This window comes from Varanus komodoensis, unplaced genomic scaffold (assembly GCF_004798865.1).
Source record: "Varanus komodoensis strain SLA01 unplaced genomic scaffold, ASM479886v1 scaffold11, whole genome shotgun sequence".
Classification (NCBI taxonomy): Eukaryota; Metazoa; Chordata; class Lepidosauria; order Squamata; family Varanidae; genus Varanus; species Varanus komodoensis.
Genome location: NW_025335317.1, coordinates 15,457,192 through 15,485,172, shown reverse-complemented (window position 1 = coordinate 15,485,172; position 27,981 = coordinate 15,457,192). Strand labels below are relative to the sequence as shown.

At 42.6% G+C, this 27,981-nt stretch overlaps 1 protein-coding gene across 4 annotated transcripts in view; it reads left to right on the top strand.

The window, feature by feature from the left end:
* CTNNA3 (catenin alpha 3) overlaps positions 1-27,981 on the top strand; it is a 766,319-nt gene that overhangs the window by 449,599 nt on the left and 288,739 nt on the right. The gene's annotated exons all lie outside the window — the stretch shown is intronic.

Sequence of the window (27,981 nt, the reverse complement as noted above, 5' to 3'; positions counted from 1 at the left end):
GGATCATTGGAAGAGAGAAAAATCCAGAAAAAATGAATGATTTTTTTTTTCTATTTGTAACATGTATCCTATGGTCCTGGTGTGTCTATGTGGGGGAGGTATCTTAAAGATTTATTTTAACCGTATCTTTATTTGTACATGCTTTTATCTCATTTGTAATTAAATATATTTTTTAAAACCCTGCATAGGATTGCACCCTAAATAGCTTCTAGATCCTGTTTGTTGATTGTATGTAGGTGTCTTTCTTCTTTGGCTTTCTGGTTCAGGCAGCTTGCTCTCAGGATGATGGAGCCTTACTCTGTAGCATACAGGATGGGTGCAATCTACGATACTTCATAAATAGATCATTTTGGCTCAGAGCAACATATTGGACTGATAATTATCCTCCGTCTGTTTCTATATCTGAATCTGCAGTTCCAAAATTGGTGAACGAAAATTAAAAGATCCCACACTTCCTTTTGCCAGCCTAAATGCTCCAGGGAGAAAGAAACCGCTTCTGTTTCTGTTGATGTTTAAGTGCATCGTATGATGGCAAAGGCCCACCGGATGTGGTGTCACTGTTGTAGCCTGAATGCAGAGGAGCTGGCGAGAGAGAGAGAGGGAGAGAGAGAGAGAGAGAGAGAGATTCTTTATGCTTTGTCGGATGGAATTGGAATAATAACAAACCTAAAAACTGAAACAACATGAGACAGGAGGGTGAGACATAGAGTCAGTTCTGTTTGATTTATTCTACTACTGTAGAATTTTAGATTGGTTTATTTGTCTTTGATTTTCCACCAGCTGAGAAAATTAAGACCAGATTGAAATTCACAGAGGCTGAAAATGAAGACTTGTGCTTGACAGTGGAAAGAAAGTGCAGGGTGAGGGAAACCCTAGTTCAAATCGCTAATCAGCTATGAGGATCTTTGTGCAAGTCAGACTTGTATAGTCTACCTCCTCCTAGGGCCCCTGCGATCTCTCACCTTGACCCACCTAATGGGAGCGTTGTGCGGCTGCAATGCCATTCATTGGTCCTCATTAGAAGACACCAGTGAAATGTAAGTCACAAAAGTTTCTGCTGCATTTCTAGAGGAACCACAACTGAAATCAAACAGTGAGAACTATGTTGTTTGACGCAAGTATTCTGCAATATGACACTATTGGAAGGTGCTAAGGGGGATCCTAACCAGATTCTTCCACATTGTCCTGCACAGTTTCTGATTTAGATATTTGGAAAAGTAAGTAAAGCAGTAAGCAACAGTTCTTGGCTAGGTCTTTAGAAGTGGCACTTCAGTCCCCAAACTTACTTTGAGCATGTGCAATAGTAGAGAAGATTGCATTACCCGGGGAAACCCTGGTTCAAAATTACTAGGCTAAATTTTCCACTGAGTGACTGTGAAATGTTTATCATCACTTATTGTACAGAACTGTTATGAAGAAAACAGGATTGGCCATCAAGCCGCACTCAGGTTCTTGGGGAAAAGGTGGGAAATGAATAACCCGATTAAAATGGTTTTGTTCTTCTTTGGAATAAGACTGATGGAAGTAATAAGCAATGGTTTTACATATGGTGGTTCAAAATATGGCATGGGTATGATGTGCCATCACTGAAGACACAGGTATGATTCAGAACCATCTTGGCTCTTGCAGGAATTGCCTTCAAGCAGTAAGTTGTACAATGAAAGTTTAAAAGGACTGGGAATCATTAAGGAAGAAAAAAGATTTCAGCTACAAATGACAAGCAGAGCATAATTTAGAACCAAATGTTCAGGCATATGCAAAGAAGCAAATCTGCATAGATCTTTATCTGCAGACGTTATTTTTAGCACAGAATCTGAGTTTTTGAGGTATGGGATTTTGTTTGCAGCGTGTGATGAACAGTAATGAGATTAAATAATAGGCATGACAAGATTAAATAATAGGGATAATGAAATTAAATAATAGGGATATGGTTTTAATTTTAGATAACACAATAAAGCCACATTAGTCAAATTCATTTTAGCTATTGCATTAACTAAAACTAAACAGAAACAAATTTAATTTTAGAATATAGCTATCCAGACTAAGGCTTGGATACAAAACTGTGTAGGAAGTTAAATCAAAACAGAGGGCAACAACGCTGGAGACAAGAAGAACCAGTGACAACCTTATTGGCTGAAGGGCATTGAAAACACAGATCAACTTGCCATGACATTGTGCTCAGTGATGGCTTGTTGAAGACATTGCAGTGTGAGACCAAACAACCATCAAGCTACTAATTCCCTCTGTAAGGTGCCTGGTAGATTTTTATTTCTAGTAGTTGCTTCCAAAATCATATCCTCAGTCTTTCCCCATCGGTTTGCCTAGACATGGCTTTGATTTTCTTCTTCCTTTTTTGCCCATTTTAATCATTTCCCCTCCTTGGAATCTGATGGCACTGAAGGTTAAGCTGCCATTGTTGGGGTTCCCCATGCCGTCCTGTGGCATCCCACCAAAGGAGGGATTAGCGTTGCTTCTTCTGGAGAGAAATACTCCTGGCCTCCATCACTCCCAACTTCGCATTTCCCAGTGCTTGGTTCTGCACTGCCTCCCTCTCTCCCTTTCTTTCTTCCACCTCTGTGACTTATCCATCACCATGTTTCTCCACCATCATTTCTTTTGGGCAACACACTACAAATTGAACAGGGATGAGCAGATGATTGATGCTCAGGATTTCCAGGATGCCCATGGCTTCTCCCATTCCTGAGTCGAGTTTGCTTTTGCAGTAGTTCACTGCTCTGCATGAATGGGATATTTCAGAAACTGAGCAGCAATTGAATGAGAAATTTGTCCTAACTGGCTGCAGATGTTCTAAATTTCCACAGATTGAAGTGGGGCTGACTTAGTTGATGGGAGAAATTTGCACAAATTTAGGATACAAATCAAACAGAAGCACCCATTTGGTAATCTGCAAACTTTTGCAACAGAAAACTGCATTCAGAGTTGCACAGAGGGCATGCTTGCATGTTTTGTGAGCAAAAACAACATTCTCTAAATCTGAGCATCCACAATGTCTGGGCAGCCAGAGGATGCTTTCCCTTCCTACTTCAGCTTTTCCACCCAACGCTTGGAGTAATCCACAATTTCAATCCCCTCAGCTACCACTTCAGTGGCACACGGTGAAAGTTGAAGCCCTGTTGCATTGAGGGCATGTCAGTTCCATGCCTGCCACTGTCCCGCCATCCTCCTGCAACTTACCAGCTTGTCTCTCAAATGACCCAACTCTTCAAAAGGTCACCTGCTATATCACATTGTAACTGCCCACATCAGTAAGAGTAAGTACACCCATGTTCTTCTCCACATGGCACCTCTGTGAGAAAGCAGCTGCTCCCGCATGCTTCAGTTTGCCCAGTGGAAAGAGGGAAGGAGCACCTAGCTATGCTCACACGTTGCTGCCGCCTGTTTAAGGATGAACTCAGCATGGATCAGTCCCTCCTTCTGCACACTCATGCACTCATGTTGTCATCTTGAAGGACATGGTGGCCTGGTGCTGGTGCTAAAGAGGAGAGAAACTGGCCAGCATTCCCAGTCACTGCTGTGATCTACCTGGAGGAGAAACAGAAGATCCTTTCCTGCCTTTTACCAACTAATTTCGAGAAAAAGGTACACTTTATGCCTGGGAGCAAAGACAAGCTTGCTTGTTTGTAACCCTCTGTCTCACCTCTTCTTGAGAAGGAAAGAAGGAAGGATGTGACATGGCTACTTGTGATACCTCTCTGCTATGTCCATCTGCTGCCTGTCTGTCATTTCTCTATTGAATGGGCGTTGAAGCTACCAGCTATGGCTTGGTGATGAGAAAACATCAGGCAGTTAACTGCAGGAGAGTTCTCCATAGAGAATAAGACAAACCAAAGCTGCATTAAATAGAAAGACTGTGTAGAAAGGGAGCGGCAAACACCTAGGTGTAGAATCCAAATGAAAAGCTACCTTAAAATCTGACCTTCTGCTCACCCTCATTAAATAGCAGGCAAAACTTCCTGAGTCTAAGGTTGTCAGCCAGTGCAGTAACATCTTGATCAAGATGGCACAATACTTTTCCATTTAAGAGGGGCAAGTGAGGGACCCCTGGATTTATGCACAGCAAATTCTCTCTGAATCCTCTCCTTAATGTACACCACAGGAAGTTGCCTTTGAAGCAATGCTGCAGATGATCTCCAAGGCAACTGATGTTTCTTAGGCACTGTCTGATTGTCAGTCTATGGTTCTGATGGGCTGCCGCAGCAACATGAACTTTCTCGATCTGGTACTTGCCGACCAGGGTACTTGCTTCAATGTATACTATGCCCCATTAGACAGGACCTTCTGGACCTGAATCCGACCCAGTTCAGAGTTTCACACCTGGAGCTGGAGGTATTCCATCCAATTGAAAGTCTTGCCTTCTATTAGATATGCAAATCTAGTGGTGTTTCATTGATGAAAACATTACTTTATTAGTAAACTATGGCACAGTGACATTGCTAAATAAAAGGGTAATTTTGAAATTCTGGCTCCTTTCCCCCATGGTTAGGGTGAATATCAACACATTGACATCTGAAAGACATGTTGATACATTTCAGGAGACCCCTGTGAATATCTTTCCACGGCTTAGGTGTTGTATTGCAATCTGGGTCAACTTGACTTGAGACAAACACTGTGCATCAGAAAATACCTGCTGAATTTATCACATGGATCATGTTGCCACAAGATGACAGCCAAAGACCATTCACAGTACCATTTCTCAAATGATGATCCTCTTCCAATTCAATCTAGAGGAAGACTACAAAAGTGAGATGATCCTATTTTGTTAGATTAAATACACTGTCTACCCAAATCCAATGCCAGGAGAAGATCATGTCCTCTAGGGAAGTTAAGAAAATTGCTAAAATAAAAAAAAACCTTCAGATATAATATAAATGAGAGTTAGTGTGGCATGGTGATTAGAAAGTTGGATTGGGACCTGGGAATTTTGGATCTAGTCCACTTGGTCATGAAGTCGAGATGACTTTGGGCCAGTTACTCAATCTCAGCCTAGCCCACTTCACTGGGATTTTGTTGCGAGAACGAAATGGAGGAGACCCTTGTTAGTCACCTTGGGTTTCTTGCAAGAGGAAGAAAGACAGGAGGTGTGTGTGTACAGCAAGAGAGAGAAAATAACAGCCTGAATTAAGAAGTGAGTAAGGAGAAACAGGTTTGCAGCTTCAGCAGGAGAAAATTACAGTAAAAACTGGCAGCAATAAAGCCATCACAAAACTTTAGCAATTAAAATCCAAGGTCCCAGGAGAATAAAAGTTTCTTTGGTGCTGAAAAGAAACCAAAGTAAGCATCGGGTGAGTTTCAAATGGCACAATTTATGAGAAGACTGTTCTTCAACATTTTGTACTCTTTTTGAATTGTCTTGCATTTTATTCTTCAAAACATTTGCAGTCTAGCCATCTGTGATTGGGTGGATTAAAAGCACAGTTAATGACTAATACATAAATAAGCCCTCCTTGCTTCACTTCTGACAGGATAAGTACCTGGAGGAATGTCTCTCATCTTGCGTGGGAGTTATTCATTCAGACTTCCTAGTCCTCAGTTGGGCAGGGCTCTGAACTGTAGCACCAGCGCTTTACATTATGCTTGGAATGGCAGATTATCAGTGCTGGCCCAGGAAATTTTGCTCCCTGACCCAACCCACAGGGTAAAGCCGGCCCTGTGACTTGTGTAAGGCAAAGCATCACCATCCAATAGCCAGTTCACTGCATCACCAGTTGGAAATCCTGCTTTTACAGCAATACCTCGTTCCTTCAACTAGGTATGTCAACTAGGATGTGACACAAGGGATGTCCATATTTATTCATTCTTTCAAAACTTTTGTATGCCATCCCTTATGCCTAGGCATCTCAGGACGGCTCACAATACATAAAATTGGAATACAATTTTAGCAGTATAAGTATAGAAAGGCAAGAGGAAGTCTGAGATGCTTTCTGCATCCAAGCCAGGGGACTGAGAACCATAGAACCATGTAATCAGCTATGAACAACCTAGGTTCTTTTGGGCCTAGGTTAATATATAAGTAGCAGTGGGCCAGCATATATGATTCCAGGGATCTTTGTGTGCGTACACCCCCCCTTTTTTTCTGGGGATATACATAATGTCATAAATAAGGTTGCCGTTCTGTGCAGATTGATTTGGAAGTATACTGGTTCACTCTCAGTGGGGCTTAAGTACCTGTGCCCGTGACAGTGTTGGTTTTGGTTTTTGCTCAAGATTGCTCAGGAGATATTTGCTGGCAGTTTTAAAGATGCAATTGCAAAAATGCTCTTGGTTTTAAAGTGCATTGCTTTGAGTTTGGATGGTTTCCTTGTCACCAGCATACATCAACTCTTATCTAGTAGCTGCAAACATTAGTATTTACAGTCAATATACTGTGCAATAAACTGCCAAACCAAATGGGATTTTTGTTTACTTTAACAGCCCTGCATTTATCTGATGCTGTTTAGATCTCATTAAGTCTCCTTTTCTTGAACGACTCTCAAGGGCCAGTTGAATAGGAAAGGTAGTGTCAAAGTACTTTATAAATCCATTAGACTGAAAAGTCTTTGGGTTCGGACATTATAAATTCAGTCCCTTGCCTTTGTTTGCAATGCATACATTAATTAGGAGTTCTCATAATGTCAGGGTGTTAACTTTATTTTAAAAAAGTTTAGTTTGGTCTAAAGATGATTGAGGGTTATTAAGTTAGCTTAAATATGAAAATGATCTAAATAATGGATCTCTTTTTGACATGTAACAAAACATCATTAAAATATTATAGTTTTCTGAATGCCAGGTCTGGATTGCGTAAAATCCAGTATGCATCTACTCAAAAGTAAGCTCACTTGAGTATAGGGGGTCTTACCACCAGGATAAGTGCATAAGATTGTACCCTGGCGAACACGTGCAACATTTAGCCAGCTGTTGTTTTAATCTTCTACCTTCCTGCAAGACAGCACTCAAGAGCTGGATGCACACTCTAGACAGAATGTATGGTGTATTTCTTGCGCATGAATTCCATCCGCCAACTCCTTAATGTAAGGTTTATGTGAGCCCATTTGTGTTTGAGAGCCTGCTTTTCCCTTGTCCTCGTTTTTGTCCTTTCTGCCTTTATTTGCTCCCCCTTTTCTGTTTTTGAATGTCATCACTCCCATTCTGGATGGATGAAGGAGTGTTATATTTTTGTTAATTTGTGCCCCAAACAGAGATGGGGCATTTCTGTTGTACTTCTCTTTGTTCTCTTTGCCTGTGTGGTAAGTGCACTTTACTTCTGCTTCTGGGTGAATTGGGCAGCACTCTCTTCTGCAGGCTGCTGGAAGCTATCACAAGAGGAGAGCAGGAACTTTAAATTAGAAAAAAGGCTGAGCCTAAACCCATTTTGTCGCAAGAGTTCTCCCCAGTTTTATAGGTCACCCAATGGGGGCTGTGAGGCCAAATTCAAATTCTCTGCATTAAGTGAACCTTGAGTTTAGTCATATTTCATAGCTGCTGCCCAAGGAGCCTGAAAATGTCATCCCCGGAAAGTCCAGAATGAGTTTTGTCCTTTTCAGCACACAGGCATGGTGGTGTTGCATCTGGCGATGTGCCCAAAGTATTCATACCTACTCAAAAGTGAAAAAATGCTGAGTTCCTGAAAATGGAAAAATGCATGAGTGAGCATCCTGAAACCTCCTTTATATACTCCTTTCTGATTTCACAATGTCCACTATGTTCAGGCATGCTAGAAACAAGAAGAAATGGTACTAATTCAAAAGTAAGACAGCTTCACCAATAAGTTGCATCTGTGTGTGGTAGTCAGTTTCCTCACAAGTAAAAGAAACATAATCTAGCTGGAGAAGCTTTTCTGGAGTGGTGAGAGTCCACTTCCGAGATCTTTTTCTTCTGTCCTGTGCTGAGGGAGAGGAGAAATAGGGGCCAACTGCTGATGTTGGAGTGGGCCCACCAGAGGGCGCTTTGCCAAGAGAAGTTCCCCTTATCCTAGTGACCAGCTCAGGTAGAACAGGCTGCACATCTTATCCCAGATTGACTTTCCTGTAGATCAGGGATGGGGAACTTGTGGCCCTCCAAATGAGTTGGTCTACTACTTCCTTCTGATGAAAAGTTACAACAGCTGAGATTATTTAAATTAGGAAAAAGTGAGCAAGAGGAGACATCATAAATGCATACAAAATTATGCACAGTAGGGAGAAAATGGATAAGGAAGTTTTTTTACCTTTTTCATAATACTAGATCCTGGAGCTGAATGGTGGGAGATTCTGGACAGGTAAAAGGAAGGGCTTCTTTACTCAGTACACTGTTAAATCACAGGATGCATTTCCATGAGATGTAGTGATAGATGCTTTTAAAAGAGGATTGGACAAAATCATGGAGGAAAAAGCAACTGATGCAGGTTACTAGTCCTGATGGCTGTGTGTTGCCATTGGGATCAGAGGTACTGCGCCTGTTGTGTACACCAGTTGCTGGGGAATGTGGGCAGGAGGGTGCTTTGCACTCATGTCCTGCTTATGGGTTTCCCATGGTCAGCTGGTTTGGCCACTGTGTGAACAGAATCCTAGATGGACCCTTGGTCTGATCAAGTAGTGCTCAATTCCCATTATCCCCCTGCATGGGATGTGCTGGCTACAACTAATGCATATTGCAGACAAAAACATCTGAAAGGCTGCAAGATGTATGTGGAACAACAGTAGCTGTTGTCTTTTCTGGATTGTTCCTATTTGTTATTCCACATCTAATCTGTCGATGCATCTATTCAAGGTTTGTGTTGTACTGGGCTTAATGTTACCTTTGGAGATAAGGTAAAGTAGTTTTTCCCTTTTCTTTTGACTTGCTTGATTCCACTGGAATGGCAAAGTGGACTTCCAATAAAAGGACCCTCCCATTTGTTGTAATTCTCAGCTGTGAATGTACAACTCCCTGCTGGTTTCATTGCTGTGTCTCGTACTGAGTTTAATGTTACCTTTGGAGATAAGGGAGCAATGCCAATCGATTTCCTAGGAATTCACATTTCAAAGACTGCCCTCTCTGTGCTATTTTTTAAAATACAACGTTCAGTTTCCCTGCTCAGTAGCATTCACCAAATCAATGCATGTTACAGCGGCTATGATTAAACTTTTGGAAGGGATATGGATTTTTTTTAAGCAGGGAATGTGACTATCCTATCATTGGGGAATATATCCTGAATTCATCAGAATCACACTGAAGGCAATCTTTCAAATTATTTGCAGGATCTCATTATGGTCCCACCTCAAATCAGCCATTATCAGGTTAGAAATGCACCCTAAATAGGTAGCAGCAGAAGTTGGGTGGCTAATTTTGTGGATTTTTGTCTGGATCCCAGTGGACTCATCATGTTTTGCATGCTTCTCACAATAGGAGTGGAATTCTGCAAGTCATAAGAGCACAGACAATGGTAAATGACCCTTATAAGATCAGATTAAAGAATTATGAAGTAGTTTATAAACATTTAAATGTTTATACTGTTTCACATTGTATTATATGGATTTAAATGGTTGCGAACCATCCGGAGAGCTTCAGTATACGGTGGTATAAAAATAAGTCCAGCATCTTGTTTCTTTTAGTGACTTAAAGCAGTTGCCTTGGGGAATTCAATGAAGGCATAAAGGTATCGACCCCTCTAGAGATGTGAAGACCCGGAAAAGTACTGTAAAAATGCAGAAAAAGATGCATCCCCCCTCTTCTTTCAAAACAACTTTTCATTTATGTTTTGGAAACATTCAGACTTTTTCCCTCTTATTTTTCCAGTTTTTTCCAGGCCTTCACTTCTCTAGCCACTCCGTTGCTTCCTAGCAACTTGTACCCTGTAGTGATCAGACTATTCTCCATGAATTAATCAATTCTCCCATTTAATGGAAAGTCCAAATTTAAAGTTATTATGTGAAGAAGGATTTTGTCCTAGGGTTATATGAAAATTAGTCTTCAGTCAAGATTTTTCCAGTACTCAACTTCTGCACTTGAATACACAGTCAGACACAATCTTTGATTTTTGACCAAACTACATCCAGCAGCATATGTACATCTGAAAAAAAAGTGAAAATTGGTGCTTTTGAATAGACACGAAGTTGTTTTAAACAATTGGTGAAGAACAAGTACAGTTCAAAGATATGCATGATTGATAGGTGCATTTGGAAAATATGCACAGAAATATGCATGGATTTTCCTGCAAAACAAATCCTAAATCCAAACAAATCCTAAATTGCAATCTTTGTCTGAAATGGATTTAGATTGGAACAAGATTCAGGATGGAATCTGGAGAACTTTGGTGAGCAGGAGCTTTGCTGATTCAGATATCCCTAGTTCATCCCGAATCTCCTGCCAATCTGGAGTTTCAGGACAGAGAAAAGAAATCTGTGGCTGAATACCATGCCTATTGCTGCTTCCTGTCCTCCCATGTTCCCAGCCCACATGCAGCTCTTGTTTTAATACCCGCAAGCAAAATTCAGTGCTATCAAGGGCACAGCCCCCATGCCTCTCTCTCCCCCGACACACTTTATGTAGATACATGGGCAATGCAGCGGGACATTAGAGGGACAAAACAATAAATAAGCAAGCAAATATAAAACCCACTGCAGAGTTGCTTTGATGTGGAGATACAGTAAGTATATAAACATGTGCTATTGCTACCAACTAAACCAGGAGCACAAAAGTAATTTCCTAAGTAGGAGAGATCTCAAAGTGAAAAGTTTTAAGAGGATCTGACTGTCCAAATCTTCTAGAAGAAAGTTAGCTTTTCCATATCCTGCTGCATGTCTGTAAGACAGACTGGAACTAACCTTAATATAGATTTGTTGTTGTTGTTAGTTGCGAAGTCACATCTGGCACATCGCGGTCCCATGGACAACATTCCTCCAGGCCTCCCTGTCCTCCACCATCCCCCGGAGTCCACTCAAGCTCACACCAACTGCTTCAGTGACTCCATCTAGCCACCTCATTCTCTGCCTTCCCCTTCTTCTTTTGCCATCAATATAGATTACTTGAGCTTAAAAAAAATGAAATAATAAATCAATCAATCAAGAATGGATGGATTTGATATACTTAGATCAGCCTTTTCCAAGCTGGCATTCTCCATAGATGTTGGATGGGATGATGGGAGTTGAAGTCCATTGCATTTGGAGAGCACCAGACTATAGAAGGCTGTCTGCTTACCTGTGTTATGTCTTCTTACTCGTGCTGAATGGCCATAATTTAAGGGGCTGTTCTGCCCTTCCTCTCTTCTTGCAAGGCTCAGAGATGGGACAGCAGTATGGCATAGTGGCTAGAAAGCCTGTGTAAGACTAGTGTTTGGGTGTTCTTGGGCCTGGCCTAGCCTGCCTCACAGGGCTGCTGCGAGGACAACATGGGGAAAGGTCCACATACACCACCCTGGTGAGAAATGTCAGAACTTAGAAATGTTAAAAAAAAAAAAAACTCATTTTGATCTACGGTGATAGTCGCTCAACCACAAGTGGCATGGACTACCATGACCAGCTGTGGAAATGTACTGCTACCAGTTTTCACTGATTCTCCCTTTAAAATATCACACAATCCTGCCTTTCGTAATTCAGAGACAGCAATGCAAGTATAAATGTCAGAGGAAAAACAGATCCAGCGAGACAACATAACCATAGCTATGAAATCAGCAGCCAAATGCCTTCCAGACTAAACACACCTGGCATCATCCGTGGAGGAAAATGAGAGGGGTCACGCCATCCCTATCCCGAGAGCAGTTGTTCCAAAGGCCCACTGCAGCAAAGGCCCTTCACAGTGGGACGTAGAATGGCCCCAAAGTGGATGACAGTCTTGGTAAAGTGATGAAAATGATCACAGAGGATTCTTTGCACACACTCTCCATTTATTTATGGAATACTTGCTAGAACTGCTTAACATACTTGACAAATACAATTACAGAAAACATTTCAGGGATTATGTGATTCTCCAAGACACTCACCTTATTAACAAAACATACACAGCTAGCTGTAGTAGGACAAAGGCAGTCTTCCTGTGGGTATGTTATGTAATCTTTTCAGATCAGCAGCAGATGTGACATTAATAGCATTGTATAAAACTAAAGCAATCCTGTAGCAGGAAAGAAAATTACTTCAGCCATTCTCTCTAGGACCCTTTTGTTTTAAAGGGACCATAAAGGAAAGGAAGTTCAGCTTGTGGTGGATATTCAGTGCCTTTCCATGATCAAAATCAAAGTGCAGGAATTCCCAGAATGCCTGAGTCATGAATCACCCTGCATTTATGAAAGAACGGCCATAAAGCTTATTATTTATTTATTTATTTAGAATATTTATATGCCATCCTTTTGGAAAAGCCTCAGGATGGCTTATATAAATAAATAAGAATAATAATATAAAACATAATACAAATAAATTCCAGATCCACCCTGGCTGCAGTTTAAAACGTATATAGACAATATTAAAAGTTATTAAAATGTTGTAGGAATAAAAAGGTCTTAGCCTGGTGCTGAAAAACAAATAACGACAGCACCAGGCGGACCTCTCTGGGGAGTGCATTCCATAGGCGGGGCACCACCACAGAGAAAGCCCTCCTCCAGGTACTTTGCCTCCTAATGTCTTTCACGGAGGGTTCCCGGAGGAGGGCCTCTGCTACTGATCTCAGGGGGTGGGAGGGCAAATATGGAAGAAGGTGTTCCTTTAGGTATCCAGGTCCCAAGCCGTTAAGGGCTTTATAGGTAATAACCAGCACCTTGAATTGAGCCCGAACTTCAATGGGAAGCCAGTGAAGCTGGTAGAGGACTGGGGTTATATGAGAGTAATGACAAGTCCCCGTCAGCAACCTGGCTGCTCTATTTTGCACCATCTGAAGTATCCGAACCATCTTCAAGGGCAGCCCCATGTAGAGCGCGTTACAGAAATCCAACCGGGAAGTAACCAATGCGTGTGTCACTGTCATTAGGCAATCATCCTCCAGGTAGAGACGCAGCTGATGGATTAACCGAAGCTGAAGGAAAGCGCTCCTCGCCACTGCAGTCACCTGAGCTTCCAGGGCAGCTCCAGGTCGAGGAGCACTCCCAAGCTGCGGACCCTGTCCTTTAGAGGGAGTGCAACCCCATTCAGGGCAAGGTCCAAGTCACCTACCCAGGAGCAAGAACCACCCACCAACAGGACCTCCATCTTGTCTGGATTGAGTTTCGGTTTATTGGCCCTCATCCAGCCCATTACCTCGACCAGGCACCGGTTCAGTACAGCCACTGCCTCACCTGGATCAGTTGAAAAAGAGAGGTAGAGCTTGGTGTCATCAGCATACTGATGATTCCGCAGCCCAAACCTTCTGATGACCTCTCCCAGCAATTTCATGTAGATATTAAATAGCAAGGGGGACAAAATGGACCCCTGCGGTACTCCATTTATTTATTTATTTTGACAACTTATATGCCGCCCCATCGCATGAACCTCAGGGCGGCTACAATCATAGCTTACATGGCATAGCTGCCATGGTGCAGAGCTAAAGTCTCCCAGCACCACCTTCTGGAATTGGCCATTGAGATAGGAGCGGAACCACTGCCAAGCAGTGCCTCCTACTCCCAGTCCCGCTAGCGTATTCAGAAGGATACCATGGTCGATGGTATCGAAAGCAACTGAAAGGTCCAGGAGAACCAACAGGGATGCACTCCCCCTGTCTCCCTCCCTGCACAGGTCATCATACAGGGTGACCAAGGCTGATTCAGTACCATACCCGGGTCTGAAGCTGGACTGAAATGGGTCCAGATAATCAGTTTCATCCAAGAGTGCTTGGAGTTGTCCCGCCACCACCCGTTCCAACACCTTGCCCAAAAATGGGATGTTGGCCACCCGCCTGGATCCAGGGATGCCTTCTTTAGGACTGGCCTGATTACTGCCTCCTTTAAAGGAGCAGGCACCTGGCCATCCCTCAGAGAGGCTTTAATGACCTCCGGGATCCTGGCACCAATCCCGTGTTTGGCTTTGGTCAGCAGCCACGACGGGCAAGGGTCAAGTAAACAGGTGGTGGGACGTACTTGTCCAAGCACCTTGTCCACATCATCAGGCCGCAATAACTGAAATTCATCCAATAATATCTGACCGGACAGAGCCTTTGGCACCTCTCATACAGGATCTGAATCACTTGTGGAGTCCAGCTCGTGACGAATCTGAGCGATTTTCTCCTTAAAGTGCTGAGCAAAGTTGTCACAGCGGGCCATCGAGGGTGGTATGGGATCTTTCTTAGGGCCAGGATGTACCAGCCTATGTACCGCTTGAAAGAGCTCTGCTGGACGGCACTGTGAGGAGGTAATGGAAGTGGGGAAGAATTTCTTCTTCTCCGCCCTCACCGCCACAGCATAGGCTCGATAATGAGCTCATAAGCATGTTTGGTCAGATTCATCTCGTAATTTCCTCCATCTACAGATGTCTTCCAACCTGCTTCATCGCCTGTAGTTCAGGTGTATACCATGGGGATGAACGGGCTCTGCCGGATGGGAGAGGACGCTTAGGAGTGATAGTGTCAATAGCTCTGGCCATTTCCCCATTCCACAATTCAACCAGAGCATCACCAGGAGTGCCAGCTTTATCAACCAAAAACTCCCCCAGAGTCTTCAAGAATCCAACTGGATCCATCCAGCTCCGAGGGAGGACCAACACAATAGGGTCCGCACCCTTACTGAGGGAAAGGCCGGCATCGAGCTCAAACCTCACGAGGAAGTGATCTGACATGACAAGGGAGTCAGATACAAATTCCTCACCCTCAGATCACCCTTTTCCTGCCCCATCGAGAAAACCAGGTCCAGCGTGTGTCCACGTTCATGACACGTTGAGACAGCCCCATGCTGGGGGTCCTGGAGATCTTCTACACCAGATCAGAGATGATCTCTGTCAGCTCAGGCAGGGTGTCTGATGGGCAGAAGGGTGCATGGTACACCAGCAGAATCCCCAATCTGTCTCAGTCACCCAACACCAGGTGTAGGCACTCTAGACCCGGTCTCGAGAGAACAGGAAGCTCCGCAAGGGAAATTCAAGCTTGATAGATTAAAGCAACCCTGCTCCCCTCCCCTCTGGGTGTGGCTGGTGCTGGACCAGATACCTGGGTGGGCACAGTTGAGAGAGGGACACATCCCCCCCCTCCCGCCCAGGTCTCTGTAATGCAAGCCAGGTCGGCCCCCTCATCCACAATTAAGTCCTGGATGAGGGATGTTTTGTTATTGACCGACCTGGCATTAAACAACAGCACTGTCAGGCCCAAGGGCCGGTTGATAAGCATACCCGGAACCTTCCGGTAGGGGGAATAACCAGAAGGAGTAACAGGTGTCAGCCATCTGTCCCTCCTTCTTCTATGCCAACATGTTAAACCCCCAATGCCATATCAACCATTGCCCAAGACCACCCCAATGGTGGCGCCCACGCGCTCCCCAGGCAACCCCATAGTAGCAGCCAGACATGAATCCATTAAAACAATCCAATAAAATACAATTAAAACCCTCCAACCCACCCAATTACAAAAGCCCACACACACATGGACATGGACAGAGTCTCTGGCCAGCCAAGCCCCCGCAAGGCCCCGAACAGGCCCAAACGGCAGTGACGCCCTTAGGCCGGCGAGTTAATGCCGCGGCCTCTCCCTGCGTCCCACCCCCAATCCGGTGCAGCTGCCACCCATGCCGGGGGGAGGGAGGGACAAGGGCAGGGCTCATGGAGAACTCACCAGCAGGGTGGAGGGCCTGCAGGCCAGCAGTGTCCCGATCCCCGGTCCCATGGTGGCCGCTGTCCATCCTTCGGGGCTGCGGCGGCGTCAGTGGGTGGGTTGGGGTCTGCAGCGGCGGTGTTGAGTGGGCGGTGGTGGCAGTGGTGAGTGGTCAGTCCCAGTTATAGAAAATTCTGGGAAAAATCATCATCACCATAGAGAGAGAGGAAGCAAAAGGGGAGGGTGGGAAGTCTCCAAAGCAGGCCTTTCTCCTTTCCCCTTCTCCATCCAGAGAGGGAAATCATTCGTGCTGCAAAGAAGAGGCACTGATGAGTTTGGGTACGGGGGAGAGTGGCCTGGTAATATTTGTGGTTTTTCCACTTTCACAGGTGTTCTGTGTCCTTCCCCCCTGTGTATGTGATCTGACTTAAATACAAATTTGGCTTAAAGACGAATTTCTAATTTCTCAGGGATGGAACTTGCTCATGACCCAGGGACCGCCTGTATCAAGTGTAAGCATGTTTCTCAGATAATGGCTCAAATAGGTTGACCTGGTTTGGGTGATCATTGAAGGCTTCAAAAACCATGCATCAGAGGTTGGAGCCAAGCTCTCCTCCCTCCCTTCTTCACACTTCACAGTTGCTTTCATGTGGAGATTGTAACCTTATATGGCTGCTTTATACCAATTCAGACTATGGTTCATCTTGCCCAGTATTACCAACACTGACCGGCAGCAGTTCTCCCAGGTTTCAGGCAGGAATTTTTCCAGTCCTATTGAGAGATGCCAAGGTGTGAACCTGACAACTTTTGTATGCGAAGCATGTGGTCTACCATTGAAACATGGGCTGTGCATGGATTAAGCCAGAGCTTGACTTAAAGAAGGGATGTGTGAGGGAATCTGTGTGGGCATGCGGATCTGTTGGATTCCCTGGACTTGGCTCCCTGGACTCTGGTCTCCATTGCAGCAAAGAGTGCACCAAGCTTTCCTGTTGCACTCACTGGGGAGCAAGTCCCAGATGCTGCGCAGAGTCCCTCTTCCACTGCACCCAGCAGTGAAGGAGGCTGGTTGCAAGGGGCAATCCAGGATGGGAGCCCCAAGTGACCACAAGTGGTGCCCCCTCCCGCCATTTTCATGACTACAGCTGATGTGGAAGAAGGTTGCTAGGAGGCTAGGAGAGTTCGTGGACTTTCTCTCAGCTCAGCTTGCTTTAGAAGACTGGACTGAAGACAAGAGGCAGCCCAGGAATGCGTGGAGGGATGAATTCTGATAGGGCTTGTCCAAACCCTAGTTCAAAGTTTATCGACAAGCCAGGAAAGTAAGCCAGGATCACATTTGGAGCCCAGTGTTTCCTGGCTCCATCAAACAGAGAACCCTGACTTAAACGAAGACCTTTGTGCTAAACCTGATGATGGGAAGGGGAAGAGAAAAGCTGAGAAAAAGTGTTGAGAAGGATCCTCATTGCAATTGCCCAACTCAATGCAGTCTATATGAGATGAAGAAAAATATGCCTTAGCTAATGATTAATGCCAGTGATGTCCTGGCTTTTAACTGAATTCCAAAGGCTTTGCAAATGATGTTTGTAATAACAGTGTTGAAAACAAAGATGTGTAGCAGTGGTACTGATGACTCACTATATCATATCCCGAATAGCTCAGATGAGGTACAGTTTCATGCAGAGGAATAGGTTAAAAAATCAGGTTGCTTTGTGGTATTACTTTACTGCATGTCAGAGGTCTGTTTTTCAACCTAGAGAAATATACTTTTCCTCCATAAACCAAATGTTCCACTCTACCTATCATAAACTACAATGAAAATGTACATAATATTCACAAATAAACACAAAAGCACAGTTATGCAGAATCTCTGTATGCCTCACTAAATCTCCCTTCTTAAAATGTAAACTGGAACCATTATTTATTAGTGAATGTATAGGTTGTCATTTTTTCATGTAAATACAATGCATTTCTGTGTAAGGCTTTTTGCAAGGATATATAAAGGTGTACAAAAAGAGGCAAAGAGCATTCTTTGAAAATCCAAAATGGCACATACATCAAGAACATGGTATGAAGCTGGGCAGAGATGTGGCTTTCTTTATGATGCCATTAATAGTTTTTTCTTGCAAGCTTTGGAAATTGTATTCAAAAATTGCTCTTCTTGAACCTAGCCTATTTTCCTGTAAGCAGAGTTTGCAGAACTGTGGAAAGGCAGCTTCTTGATCATTAGAATCATAGAATAGTAAGGTTAGAAGGGGCCATGAGGGCCCTCAGGTCCAACCCCCTGATGTTGCAGGACACCAAGTTACACCATCCCACTCAGATGGCTGGTTCAGTGGGTTAAGTTCCTTCTTGCGTACAGTTCCTTCTAGTTAAAATAATTAATAGTTCTCTTCTAGTTTTAAGCTCTCTTAATTATTGAACCAGTGCATACCAGCTAATACATATCCCTGTAGGGAAATCATAGTTCCCAAATGTCTTTCTTTCTTCCTCCCAAACATGTCAAAGGAATCAAGGGACACATATATGGAGCCATGGTGATTATCTGGGTTTGATTGGTGGCCACTTGTCCTCCCAGGGACTGAAGATGTTGTCAGCCATACCCCCAGGGCTGATTTGTCCTGACCTCCCCCCCCCATAGCTAGACTGCTCCATGAGAGAAAATAAATCCCAAAACCCAAGGTAGGCAATGCATTTCTTAGGAATGTCCAAAATGCTACAAAAAAAGTGTGAACTTTCAGGTTCTCCAGAACATATGATTAGGCCTGATGGTATTAGGAGTGGTGAGAAGAGGCAAAAGACTATGAGGATGAAGTCAGATGGTATGCCTAGAAAGTCTGCAGTTTTGACTGAATGAATTAGACCCTCTATGAATGTGGAGGGGAATTTTCTATCACCGGCAGTATTTTGAGAGTTCCAGTCCCTCTAGCCACTTTTAAACAATTTGGCTTCAGTGGAACCAGCTGCCTAGAGAGGTGGTGGGCACTCCCAAACTAGAGACATTCAAAAAGAAACTGGACAGCCATCTGAGTGGGATGGTGCAACGTGGTGTCCTGCAACAGCAGGGGGTTGGACTCAATGGCCTTCATGGCCCCTCCCAACTCTACTATTCTATGTTTAAGCTGGCTTTTCCCCACTAGTGCACCACCAAAAATTAATATCCAGCTGTGCAATACAAAAAAGTAATGGTTTTTTTTTCTTTATTTCACCACCCTTTCTAGTCAGGAACTTGTGAGCTTAGTGCAAGGAAAGTAACAGAGAAGGACTGACTGTATGTATTCAGAAATGGGGATCAGCCATTATTCCCTTGTCCCACAATGACAGGTGTGATTTGATACCTTCAAGACCAACCATTGACTCATTTTGTTTATGTTGCAATATTCGTCTTAAAACTTGGTCTAAAGGGCTTACCTCATGCAAAAACACCTGACCTGATCTGTGTATACGGATGCTGGAGAAAGACACAATTCAAGTAAATTTGGATTTCTATGACTGCCCTGTGGATGCCACAGCAGACTGGAGTTTTCTAAGCCACATGGATCCCACAGACTTGTGGATCTTCTTTTCACCAATGCTGGGGTGGGAATGATGATTTGCAGTAACTGGCATTAATGAGGATTAAGTAATGAGACTTAGTGCATTTGTGCTAATGTGTGAGTGCAGTTTCATGCCAATGCTAATTAGCAGGAGCAGAGCAAAAGTCTCATTAAAAATACCTAATTCTGTCTATGAGAAGATGACGGAACAAAAAATTCCTGACAGTCCCTGAAGCACAGACACAACAGAGTTAACAAAATTGGCATGTCCCTTTCTATGTACTCTTTCATTGCTCATTCTCTGCTTTTTGATGCAGTGTTCTGGACTCTGTGAATGCTTGCATACAGTTTTGTGGCATTTTGGTTCTTCCTAATGAAGGTGTTTCTGAACCACGGACAAAAAGAAAGAGGGCACTTTGGTGACATTGTCTCACTCATCGGAATATGGCAGAGATGGGATACAGAACTGCAAGTCATAGCAGTTCAGAAATCTCCCAGAGCTGTTATTAAATTGTAAGGCTAGATCATCAATTGTAACAACCACAATTTGCATTGCATTTGTGTCCCACTCTTTTTTTTCAAGGAATGCAAATAGATTACAAGATTCTTCTCTTCATCTTATCCCCAGAGTAACCCTATGAGGTAGGTTAGGCTGGGAGTCAGTGACTGCTCCAAAGTCACTCAGTTGGCTTCATGGCTTAGTGGGGATCACTAAGATCTTCTGAGATCTTAGTGATCCCCAAACCTCAGATCTTCTGAGTCCCAGTTCAGCCTCGATAACCACACTGGCTCATAATGCAGAGATGCTAATTGTCATAAGGCTAAACTAAACCATATTCTGACCAAGACAAGGGAAATAATTCAATAGCTATGACTTCCAGAGTATTGTTTTTCTGCACAGAACAAAACACTAGGACAAGCATGAGCTTTCCTTCCTTATTATCTTTCCACTTCTATCTTACCAGTTTCCTTTTGTAAAGAATCCAATGTGTTCCTCACAAGTTTCATTGTTACACCTTCCCTGCAAAGTTGATTAAGCTACAAACTACTGAATCAGTAGATTTCACAACTGGGTGGAGACTAGAACCCGTATGTCCAGAGTCCCAATCAAACTCTCTAGCCACTTTACCAAATTAGACTGCATGGGCCCAGATATTACTTGGGACTAGGAATGTGTGACATTTTACTTTTGTGCACAAAACATGGGAGCATGCCCCGTCTGATGCTCCAAACATAATCATGAGTCTGAACACGTGTCTGCCAAAAATTGTTTGCAAATTTCTGGATGTTTTCATGTGTTTGGTTTTTATAGCTTCCTAATAACTTTCCCTAATAACTTGGATTTTTTTTTGAGAACTTGTGCAACTGTGGATAAATATTCTATATGATTACTACTTAGTTTGTGCAGTTTTCCCATTTATGCAGACCAAGCGGTGATCACAAATGCAAACAGGAATTGGAAATGAGATGGGCAAGATTCTTAGGATTCATCATGTCTGGTGAATCGTAGCAATCTTGCTGGTTTGCCATCCTCCTTGGTGGCCCTGAGATCCTGAGCTCCCTCCTTCAAGGCAGCCTCCAGATGGATGCTGAGGTCCCCAAGAATGTGGAGATTCCGGCACTGCACCAGAGAGTACCTCCATCATGTTGGGTGGGGAGATTGTTAGTCAGCAGTGTGGGAGGTATAGGAACAGAATTCCTCTCCTGCCCTTGACCTCCAACCTGAAATGTATGGGCACTGAAACCTGGTGGATTGATGGGCTGGACACCTGGAAGGGTGCTGACATCCCAATAAACCATTATCCCCCAACTTGGTACCCTCCAGATATCTTGGGCTATAATTCCCACCTTTCCTTACCCTTGGCTATGGTGGCTGAGATGAATGGGAGTCGGTTTAAAACATCTGGAGGGAATAGGTAGAGTTTCATCATGGAAGAACTCAGGAAGCACAGAGCGGCAGCCCTTGGTGCCTCTCCTTCTCTGCTAAAGGATTCTAGTCATACCGGGGTAATTTTTGCGGAATGAGCCTCTTCCATCATGGGTGTTGGTTTTTAAAGCAGGCGATCTACATTCTAGAAAAACCACACCGGAGACATGAAAGCCTCCCTCTTTACAGCTGTCACTTTTTATTTCTATCCAAGCCTCAAGAAGGAGGTCATAACTCAATTGGCTGTCTTTGTCAAATCATAGTTTGGGAAGACACCTAGGGAAGATAGCACACTTTCTTATCATATATATGAATCAGGTTGTCAAACCACCAAAGCTATGATTGTCAATTTAATGAAAGCAAACCTAGACAAGGAAGAGAGAGAGAGAGAGAGAGAGAGAGAATTTATCATACCACCACACTGTGCAGGTTTCACAAATTGTGTATGACATGCAATCTATTTCCCAAGCTGAGGGAAATGATCAATGATTAGATGACCAGCCCTGTTTCCTCTCAGACCGTGCTGTTCTCAGTCAACTTTCTCGTTTGTGAACTGGAAGCCAGTATGAATTAAAGCCCTAGTTTTAGGTGCTATTTCTGGCCTCTGTGTTTGCGTGTGTGTATGGGGTGGCTAAGATAGCATGATCTATGCATGATCGCATGTATAGCCACCGTCTCCTAAAGCATTCATAGCACTGAATGGAATGTTTTACACTTGTAGTCTGTTCCTTTTTTTATTGCTTCTGATACCCTCTGCTGAAATACGGTCGCATGCAAGAAAGCAAGACCTTTAATAGAATGACTTTGTGTAGAAGATGCATTGAGTTGCAGGACAAGGAATTAAACCTGAATCTTAGCCTAGTGCTCAGCTTGTTCAGTCTTACACCATCATTATCCTCCCAATACATTTTCCCTTCCAAAATTTCAGGTTTGGAATTTTAATGTTTTTTAAATGTAATGTCAGTTAGCATGGTTGCATCATAACCAATCCTCCAAGCAATAAATTAGATAGACAGTGCAATACCTTGCATTGTCTACTCAGGAGTAAGCCTCACTCAGTTCAAATAGGCACGTATACGTTTGGATCCCTAATTTTATCAAAAATGTACACATTGCATGGATGGGAATAAAGCAGCTGTGTAACACTTTATAAAACCCTACTTTTAAATAATTTTTAGAAAAAAAGAGGGGCTTAAAAGGACATCCCAGTCAGACTTCTTGGGGTAGGATTAAGCTGCTCATGTGTTCAGGGGCTGCCTTCACTTTTGCAAGTAAGAATAACTGAGGAACAGATGGGCATGGGGAGACCCCTAAAGAGCCTACAGAAGGGGGTGTTTGGGGACCACACCTCATTTTGAACCCCTTTCCAGAGGCATCCTTGGGATTTGGAGGGGGGACTCACATGACTCAGTTTTGCAGGTGACCCAGAGTTAATAGCAGCTTGGTGAACTGCAATGCTTCAATGGATTCCCATAAATTTAGTTTACTGCAATAGGCTTACATTGGGCTGCCTTTGAAAACTGTTCAGAAACTTCAGCTTATGCAAAATATGGGAAGCAGATTAATAACTGGGACCTAAAAGTCTGAACATGCACGCGCATGCACATGTGCACACACACACACACACACACACACAGACACCAATTTTGACGCCCTTGCATTAACTGCCCATCTGCTTCCAAGTCCAATTCAAGACTCTGGTTCTAACCTATCAAGTCCTATCTCTGTGAAGCTGGAAGAGACCCTGCAGAGTGTGGGTACGTGCAAGATCCGGCCAGCAGGCAGCCCTCTGTTCAGTACCCATCCCAGACAAGCCTTCATTAGATTTGCACACTTCTGGCAGGGCAGGTTGAAAACTGAGTGCAACTATTTTGCATAATAGTGTGATGACTTTCACTTTTTTTTTAAAAAAGAGGACAATCCTGGCCAGTCACTTGAAGGTTGCCCAACTAGATATTGGTGAAACCAGCTTGACAGCCCATGTTTACCATCTCAGAATTTTTTTAAAAATTAGAAGGTAAAGTCAAGCTGCAGCAAACTAAAGACTGACAGTGGCTGGGACTGGGGATGCCTCAGCTTTTCTCTGGTGTCCCCCAGGGTACCAGTGGGAGGACTGAGTGGGTGAGGGTGAGAGAGGTACCTGAATCTGTTGGACGCATTTTGGTGAGGGTGTCCATCAGACACCGTGGCTTGCTCTACCGTGAGGTTTGTTGTGCCATCCGTAGCAAACTACACAAAACCTATCCATGGGGACTCACTAACTGGTTCTTTAATATTGTTCTGTGGATAAAAGTTCTTGCTGGAATGGTAATTAGCACTTTATGCCAAATTATTTTAATTGTTAAATTATTTGAATTAATAGGATTTTAAATTTTTAGCTGAGATGCACTGGGGGCTTTTAAACATTTTTTAATTTATTTTGAAAAATTGTTATATTGTTATTATGTATGTATGTACTTTGTATCCTGTTGTGAGCCGCCCCGAGGCTTCGTTGCGATGGGGGCGGCATAAAAATGTTTTAAATAAATAAATTAGCTTTTACTTAGGGTTAGCAAAACAAATAGAAATAGATATTTAAATGTTCAAAATAGCCGTATCATTTCCAGGAAAACAAACACACGAAAACAAAATCAAGTAAAAGCACGATCTTCTTGTGTGTTACTTCCTTGGAGATGTGATCCTCCTACAGATGCCAAAAGCCTCCTTCTCTGTGTTCAGTATTGTTATGTTTGGAATCTGTAAATGAAATTAATTCATCTTTCAGTTTCAGTTTCACACTAAGTAACTTGAAAAAATGAGGAAAACTACTGGTTAGAAGTAATAATATACCCAGCATTATGCTTTCAACCATGCTTATCTCAGGGGTCATAATACGGTAGATTGCTGTTTGGCCACACAGGTTTATTTCTTCCAGAACTCATCATATTTTCTCACTTTTGCCCCTCTAGGAACTTCACCTTATATGTATATAAAATATCTATGTTCTTGTTTTCATTAAAAAGGTAGCAAAATAACTCCTTGTAGAATTTGTGCAGTCGAAAGCACATTTTAACGGAACTGAAAATAGTGGCCTGAATCTCATTTTCTTAAGACATTTCTTATTAAAAGACTCAATGTGATATGTAGGTATCATCTTGTTCATGCATTTTGCAGCTTCCCATCCCACAAGCAGCTTTTCACAAATGAATACGTTTTTCAAGTTCTGCAGCTTCCCAGGGCTAGATTAACAATAATGCTATACAAGTTATAGAATCTAAAGCATAAGGGGGGATCCGGAGCTATTACAAGTGAGAGAGATAATTGAGAGTGTGCATAGTATGGTCTTTCCATGGGGCTGCTTCAGAATCTCCTCGGAGCTTGGAAGATAATAATGTCTTCCTCTTCTCCTGGTGAGGAACAAGAAATGGTGCATCTGTTTGATTATGGGTACTTGCACACTTAAACCAGCTCTAGCAAACACATGTAAAGGAGTGGAGTGAACCAGGATTAGGGTTGGCTTTTGTACTGTGGCAGAAGAGATTTCTTGCAATATTGTGGTATAGCATGATCAAATGGATTCACACATATTATGTCAGCAGATCTTACAGCTGTTCTATAAGACAGGCCAGTACTTTCTCCCAACAGACTAGAATTCTGCCCTGTCTAAAACTGAGATTTGAATTGACTCACACTGGCTCTGGCTTTGGAAGGGGTGGTGCTGGTGGGTTTATAAAGTCTCCTGTTATGCTTCCATATGGAATCTATACATATAAGGACCGCAAAAAAAAAGAAAAAGAAAAAAACCTGCTACAATACTGCAAAATGCAGTTACTTAATTAGCTACTTACATAAGTTCCCACAGGGAAGTGCTAACATTGTTGTTATTATGTGCTGTCAAGTTGCCTCCATCTTATGGTGAGCCTATGAATGAAAGCCCTTCAAATGTCCTGTTCTTGCATCCTGCTTAGCTGTTCTAGATTCAAGTCTGTGGCTTCCTTGGTGGAGTCCATAAATCTCTTATCTGGTCTTTCTTTTCTTCTTCTGCCTTCAACTTTCCTGAGCATGATTGTCTTCTCCAGTGAGTCTTCCCTTCTCATGAGGGTCCAAAGTAGGAAAGCCTCAGTTTTGTCATTTTTGCTTCTTGGGAAGGATCTGGCTTGAAGGGCTATCATAGGTGTCTCCAAAATTTATGCGATCAAGTTTGTAGGTGAGAACCTGAGCAATTCTAATGTACACCCATTCTAATGCAAATATATTGATATATTGGTCACAGAGTTCTGTCATAGGATGTGCTCTCAGTTTTCATTTGATTTTTGGACAAATGGACTGCAATGAATACCTTATACCTCCTGCATCTTTACCATGCCATTTCGAAAAGCCCATCTTCATTCCTTTCCATTGCACAGGAGGGATTCTGGACTAGTTGTAGCATTTAATCCTCTCCATACAGCATCGCCTTTCATATCCAGACTGACACTTCACACTTTCAAGGTTTCAGTGGATAGCAACTTAATGTCATGAATATTAACAGAATTACAATGGTCAAGAGATTATAGATCTTCCAGCTGTTACCCCATAAATAACTACCTGTTTGGCTCCTATCTTTTTAATATTTAATTTAGATATTTATATCACACTGTTCAGCAAATTCTCAGGGTAGCTTACATGGAAAAATATAAAAACATGCTGAATTAACAAACTATAAGATCAGCAGAAAATCACTTGGCAGAGGGTTTTTTGTGCAGGGGGTAAAAAGACAATCCAACTTGAAGTTAGGACATATTGAAAGGCCTGAGAATTATTACTATTATTATTATTATTATTATTATTATTATTATTATTATTATTTTAAAGTCTTCTCCTGACACTGGAGGGCTTCTGTGTTTCAGAGGTGGGATTCGACAACAGTGAAGGTCTTTTCCTCAGTAACCACTGCTGCATTGCACCTATTTTTTGTAGCCGGAGAAATGAATTTGCTCATATCAGATGACACTGCAATGCAATGCTCTATAAAAAGCTTGATTAATAGAACAAAGGAATGCAACCCACAGAGCCCCTTTGCAACAATGTAGCTGGCTGTGTGATTGTTAAAAACCCCTATTTAGGATCATATGCGAATTATCTCCATTCTTTGTTCCATACCGGCTCATCCCCCTTTTAACCTATTTCTGTGTCCCATTATTAGCTTGCATTCTGCCAATGTTCTTTGACGGTGATTGTGCCTTTGTGTAGTGATGTGTCTCCTTCTGCTTGAAGACAAAGCAGGTTCAATTAGGAGCAAAGATATTGATGCTTAAGCCTTTTAAGATTAGATAATTTTGTTTAAGAGATATGCTGAATGATTATTATTCCCCCCATGCAAAAGCTTAGTCTAATCAATGGTAAAGCATTTCCAGCAGAAACAATGCAGGATGTGTTACAGTACTTTTACTGAAGATACTGGGGTTTTAGTTTTATCCTAGCAGTATTAGACTTGATATTATCTTGACATCTGCTGGGCTAATTTTGGTAAATAAGATTTGAGAAACATAGTTCTTAGACAAAACATTTGGCTTAGAGAAACATACTCTTGAAGACAAAAGTTTTGCTTGTTAGATTATCTAAGATTAAATGTGGAAAATGTTCATCTTGAATTCAACTTTAAGCTTATTGATTTGGGATGATTGACCAAATCCCACCAATGGCACCAAATATCATGAGTTAAAAGTGGCATGGAATACTCAGTATTCTCAAGAAACTCCAAAATCCCATTTTGAAAGAAAAGGTGCCAGAAAGCTTCCAAGGGTCATTTTTAAATTCAGCTGGACTCTAGATTGGAATGGCTTCCTTTGGAACAGAAGCTTCCTGGGAACTGAAAAGAATAATGGGCAAGCAACAGATTGTGAGGCCTCGAATTGGGGTTTGTATGTGGAATAACAATGCCATGCTGGACTTTTGCTGCCTTTGAAGGAAGAAAGAAAAAGAAACTATGAAATGGAACTTCAGAAATGTCCTCAGTAACTCATCAATTTGATGTGACTTCTTTGAACAGTAAGACAGGGAAAAAGGATTCTCTGTTTCTATCAGTAAGTACCACTTTGATGGGTTAGGGCAACGATAGCACTCCTTTATAGAAGAGCTGATGATGGCATGTTATGGGAATTTTTGCCCACCATGAGCACACTCATTAATTTTGTCTCTTTCTGCTTATATACTGCCTTTATAGCAATGAACTTTCTGTAGAGTTGTGAGTTAAGGTATTAAATGCACATATTTCTGGGTATGATATTTTGTTATCTCCAAATTCCAGTGTTTCTTCCTGTCTCCTTCCTGCTTGCTTGTCTACCTCCCTGTAAGGGCAACATGTTACCTTCAGGACTAACCTTTGTGTTGAGGGTTACCAGGAGAGTGTGGAGAATACTTTTCAGTATTGGATCCAGCTATACATCTTAGGCAGCAGATAAGGAGAGACTCAGCCTGCATTTTTATATTGTCAGAGCTTTCTTTCCTTTCTTTCCCCATGTTTAGAAGTTTTGATTGATAGGGGAAAGCTGCATTTTCTTTGCTTATTTGATTGACTGCAGTGTTATGCCCTTGTCAATAAACTGTCTTTGTGATATTAAATTATAATCATGTTAGCCTTCTGTTTACTAATCCAAGGGTTAAACTAGCACACACACATTGTTCTAGTTGTTTAGACATTTTAATAAATTTGCATGAACTTACACAGGTTACAGCCTACTTAATAAGAGCTGTAACTGGAACATCTGATGTGTGTGTGTGTTTTAAATTTCATTTAGTTTATAACTAAAACTAAAGTGTGGTTTTATAACTAAAACTAAAGTATAACAAAGTGTGGAGAAAGTGCACAGGGGGGCATTTTTCTCCCTCTCTCACAATACTAGACCTCAGGGT